General features: G+C 40.2%; 1 long non-coding RNA gene across 1 annotated transcript; it reads left to right on the forward strand.

Moving 5' to 3' along the window:
• The first annotated feature begins 3,479 nt into the window (after positions 1-3,479).
• LOC102200297 (uncharacterized) lies at positions 3,480-5,951 on the forward strand. The gene is made up of 2 exons (XR_311862.1): positions 3,480-3,538; positions 4,925-5,951. It is a non-coding gene; the product is annotated as an uncharacterized LOC102200297 (long non-coding RNA).

The raw sequence follows: 5,951 nt of genomic DNA on the forward strand, positions 1-5,951 counted from the left end.
CACACACACACACACACACACACACACACACACACACACACACACACACACACCTAGTTTACTAAGATCAAATTAAAGCAAATTTGTCCATGTTGGTGTAGATAGTTTTAAGTCATTGATTGTCTCGTGTTCCTGTTTGGAAAAGTGGAAATTCTTTGTGCCATATGTGGAACAGCTGTCACGGAGGATAAAAGTATTTATCCCATTCTGTTTTCCTCTTTTTATCTTTCCATCTTTACTTCCTCTCTCTTTATGCTCCGTGCTTTAATTACACACCCACGGACAGACGTCACCAATTAGAGGCTAGACGGTGGCAGCAGGCATTGTGGGTAATCCTGATGGTCTCAGTGTCTTATTCTGAATCAGAAGGCGCTTCTCCAGCTGGCAGTCTAAAGGCTCTGCACAGCAGGACATCCCTAAACCCACATCAGTACCACATCACACGCTTGTGCTTTGGACAAACGCACTCAGTGAGAGGACAGGCCCATTCATAATCACAGCACGCAAAGAAGCAAGTTAACAAACACCTTTACTTAATTCCTAAGTAGTGCACAGACATAAATATGTAATACCCGGATGTGTACAATGTATTTATATAGATCAATTACACCAGTAGGCAGCTTTAAAAAACTTCATGACCTACCCAAACTCTTAATAATAAACTTCTATTATTAATATTAAGAGTATTCATATTTTACATATAAACATCTCCTTTAATAGCATCACTGATTTCAGTCAATCTGTTCAGTGCACTAAATGTTTATTCTTCTTTCTTTAATAGCAAAATTATATATAAAAGTCAATAATCCCTCCATAAGACAAAACTGATATTCAGAACTTACTAAATATTCTGGACTAGGAAGCATATACAAAATGAATGAAGGAGGACCCAGAATTGAACTGTGGGGAACTCATTATCGAATTGTTATTGTTTGGTCTTGAACTTATTAAAAAACACTAGTTAGTGATTAAGATGCAAACTAGACCACTGTGTAGATGTTGTTTGATTTGAATAGACTGTGCAGGGTTCTGTTCCAGTTTAATTTGGATTATTAAAGTACTTCTTTGAAGGGCATTGCAACAGAATGATGCTGAGAAAGAGCTGGCTGTCTCTTTTGTACAGCATCAGTTGAGCAGGGAGATAAACCGAGAGGAGAAGAGAGGAGAAACTGGAGTATTTTTGTTGTGTTATCAGGTGTTATCATGAGGACTTAGCTGAAGCATCAAAAAGACAGAACTGTTAACAAAGCGACAGAGAACAGAAGAAAAGAAGATGTTATCAGAGTAATGTGGGGTTGTTTTGCGAGATGATGACTTGATCAAAGTTATGGCATTGTGTGTGTGAGTGCATGCGCGCATGCATGTGTTCATGCGTGCGTGTGTGTTTGATACAATATGAAGGGTAATTGGGCTTCAAAGCAGTACTGGCACAGATCCAGCTAGCGATTTTAGTCCCTCAGACAGTTGATGAACAGACCTACTTACACACGAAAACACACGCGCGCGCACACACACACACACACACACACACACACACACACACACACACACACACACACACACACACAGCTAAGCCTATTACAGTGACCAAAAGAGTCGTGCAAGAATATATAGTAACATCCAAAACACAGTGCACAGATGCGACTTTGTGCTTAGACTAACACCTGATGTTTGAACCTGGGACCTTTACATGTTCTCCACCTGTTTGCAGTTCATTTTTTAAGAAATCAGGGTTAATGACATACACTAAAATTCCCAGAAAGTTGAGATCTTTAAAAACAATCACATGAGCAGTGGATTGTATCACTCATGTAGAGGAGCAATTAGATGGTGCAAAGAGGCGTGAGGCCAGAACTGCGGCAAAAAAAATAAAAAATTAAAGGGGAATGCTTTATCTTGTCTATTGATCTGCTTGCACTGAGGTGTCATTTCAGAAGTAGAATAATGGGATAAACAGTGCTGTTTGTCAGGAGATTCTATAGCCATCCATCTACAGCTGTAGAGCCTGCGCTTGTAATACAGACATGAATCTGACCTGATGTCTGTGATAGATTTTCCCAAAGCTGTGCACATGGAGGCATTCAAACCCTTTAGTTTGGGTCAAAAGTTTGACCCTTCAAATATGCTGCTTCATCAACATATCTGCTCATAACTCTAGATAGAGGAAGAATCTATGTCGGGGATGTCCAACATAAGGCATGGGGACCAGAATCGGTCCTGGAAAGACTGATTTGTCCACCTGGACGGCTTTGGAACACACGAAGGATGGAAGAATTCATTTTTGTTTTACAACCTTTCCTACGGATGAAGACTTCCCTCACAGCCATTCATACTACATCAAAGTATTAACGTATCTACTATTGAACTTATTAAAGGATTAGATGTGTAAGTAATTAAATGTGTAAGTAAACTTCTTCACAGAAAGTGAAATTTCACTGATTCGGCCCTTTGAAGATCAAATTCATCCAGGATGTAAAAGGATGAGTTTAACACCCCTGCCCTCTATGTATGACCTCACTTTTCTGGTGATTTCATTATTAGGAGAGTGAATAGGATTAGATCAACAGCAGTGTCCCATCAGAAAGCAATAGGCTGGTTATGGTGAGGGTGATGATGAAGACAACAATGTGAAGAATCAGCTGGCATAAAGTTTGCATCAGTAAGTAAAAACGCTGTTAATATAGTGCAAGACTGTCTACAGCAAAGTCTTGTTTTCAAGCCTCACTTTTAAAAAAATGTATATTATATCTGTGAAATATGACATTTTAATATTATAAAACAAATCCCAAGAGTGATTTTTTAAAATATTTTCTAAAAGAGCCGTGTGAGTAAATTTAGCATGAGCTTCAGTCCCTCTAATAATATCAGATGTAGCGTTTATCCTCATAATCACTTATCAGTTATTACACTGTATTTACTGACTATTTAGTCTTTACCTATATATCTCCAAGTAATGGACAGAGTTCATAACTGCTGTGCTTAGATGTGTGGTACTAGAATCACTATTACCATATTATCCTCATTAGTGATGACATTTACATACAAAAAATAGATTTTTGGATTATTCAAATTAAATGTTTTCTGAACCCTAACCTTAATAGAAAAGAAAAACAAGGAATGAAAAACGCTGCCTCTTACTTTAACACATGAATGGGCTGGACAGAGAATTCAGTGACACCTACAAAACAAGAACCTCCATGTATTGAGCGATGAGCTTCAGAGTGTCAGAGGGGAGGTAAAAGTTCAAAGTCTTAACTGTAGTTCAGCACAGGAGTAATCAATCCAACCGAGCATGCAGAACAAACAAAGGAGCAGGCAGAGCAAAAACCAGGGGACTGAACTGGGTCAAAAACACGCACAGACTGTCACAAGAAGAATGCTGAGCCACTGTGAATGTGATAGATGTGGCGCACAACCGAGGTAAAACGCAGTTTAAATACACAGGGGAGACAATTAGACACAGGTGAAACACATTAGGATGGGGAAGGTAATCACACAGGAGAGCAGCGAGGAGGTGGACCTGAGATAAAAGACAAGGGTAAGTGACAAAGTGAGACACATGAAAACTGATGAAAAATGTGCAACGAGAGGAAAAACAACAGAACATAACTTATAGAACCAGCTGGGATCTCACACTCAGCCATTTCAGTGTGTAACAAACTATTCATGTCATCTTGGTGACAGGTTCAGGTTTCAATGGGGAAAAAAGTTTATGCTGGATATTTTCACAGACTGGGTAAAGTGTTAGGAATGAAAGGATGCCATGCTGCTTGATGGAAATGAAAATGATTAACCTACAGAGGGCTGAATTCAAGATGCCCTCCATGGTGGGTCAGGCCATCACTGACCTACCGCCAAACCTGTCACGCTGAACGACGTCACAGGCAGTTCACAAACACAGGGTTGCAATGGTGGATCTGCCAATTTTGGTATTCTATGATGAACGCCAAATAGAGGATGTCGGGCCACCATTATTAAGCCTGTTTCTGATTATTTAGAGACATTTACACTAGTGTCCTGCTGGAGGTCGTTTTGTAGCTCCGGCAGTGCATCCGTTCGTCCCTACACAAACAGCAGAGTCTCATTATTGCCCCTCTAGTGCACCTGTTGTTTTTTCCACTAACACCAAATCTGCTAAACCTGATTAAGAAACTCCTCTGCTACTTAAACTGACCAGTTAATATCAACATCACACACGTTTAACTGACTTGATGCTGTGCTCTGATTAAAAAGTGTCCCTTTCATTTTTTTTCAGTAGTGTTTTCCAGAATACATGAAACACTTAAAATTTGAATGCAATCAATACTTTCTGAGTGTGGATTATGGATTATGGAGACTATAATGTGTTTGATGGGCTGGAACTGATGGTACAGATCACACCATGTACAGTAGATGAGAGTTTAAATTTGTATTTAAAAAATGTTGCCATTATACTCGTGATGTATCAGCGTGGAGAAAATGTAACAACTTGTTACGTAATGTGCATAAAAAAAAGTCCTTTATACTGCATCATCACCAGCGTATTCCATTATCAGGTTTATGGGATTGATCATTATATTATGCAAAGTAATTAGATTACGATACGGAAAGAAGAAAACCACAAATCATTCAGGGTTCTGGGTGTAAGTGGAGTGCAAGAGAGCAACAAATTATGACCATTAAAGTGTTAAAAGACCACAATTGACTTTTTGTGGATTAATTTGGTGCAGAGTAGATGGTTGTTTACTGATGGCTTCTTAATGAATACACCACATTTGGACAAATCTGGATCTTGCTCATAAAAGCTTGTATTCCCTGCTCTGTGTTGTCCTTGGTCCAGAAATACAGAGAAGGTCAGACTGATTGACTTCAGTGTTCTGTTATTGAGCCCTGTCTGGACAGCTTGCTCTGCAGGCATCAGACCTTGTTAATTCTGTCTCAACAGGTGCTGTTGACGTACCCTGGCACCGAGCTCGCTCTGAGGATTTGACGTGTGCAAACAAGGTAGAGTACATAAAGAAGCATGTTCGAGAGAAGGTAAGCAGGTGTGCTGAGCTGCCGCAAGAAAGACAGTCCACCAATCCGAGAAACAGAAGCACCAAGATTTGAATTCTTCTGTTTTCTGGGAGTTAAAGGAGCTTTTCGTTGTGTCTGAACAGCAGCTGCAGTATGGAGCCCATCTCTCAGACCATGGAGGCAGCAGATGCTCATCTGCAGAGGCGTGGGTGGAGGTTTGTGACCAAACGGGGAGCCTCATCGCAGTTCGTGGGGAGCACCATGATGATCATGGCCACTTATGCCGTCACCACCCTGACTATGAACCTGGGGAAAAAAATACAGGAACGAAGATCGAGACCGAACGGCAACTAAAGATGGCCTCATCACTGCCTTCACCCTGTGATGATGTCGGCAGCAACGCCCGGAAGAGATCAGAAATGGTTGGACTCAGCTTTGGTGCTTCATTCAACTCATCTCAACTTTCCTCTCTGAAGCTGGGAGGTGGTCTTTCACCTTAACCTGAGGTCATTATCATAAATGAGTGATGACAAATGGACGTGAATACATCACATGCACTGCTGCCATGTGACCACAGGGTGGAGAACTGGGACTACTTCATGACAACGAGCCACCAGCCCACTAGGGGCTGAATGTGTCTGACAGTTCAGACATTAAAAAACAAAGACAGTGGCATTTTCTCAACCCATTAAATGCATTTAAAGAACGATGATTAGAGCTATGTCGATGTTCTGTGACTAACAAGTAGAACTCTGATAATTTGTTCTTGTATTATGAGTTTCTTTCTTGTTTTTTTTTTAATCATCATAAAGTTGCCTTTTAAGTTTAAAACAAGCCTGTGTGACAGCAGACTGTAAAAACTGTAAAATGTCAGGTCGCTCGAGTGTTTCTTGTGAGACAGAAAATTATTGTAATGCTGTGCTGAATCACTGACTTTAAATAAATGATCAAATATA

Source organism: Pundamilia nyererei, unplaced genomic scaffold (assembly GCF_000239375.1).
Source record: "Pundamilia nyererei isolate P.nyererei 1_Seehausen unplaced genomic scaffold, PunNye1.0 scaffold00081, whole genome shotgun sequence".
Taxonomy (NCBI): domain Eukaryota; kingdom Metazoa; phylum Chordata; class Actinopteri; order Cichliformes; family Cichlidae; genus Pundamilia; species Pundamilia nyererei.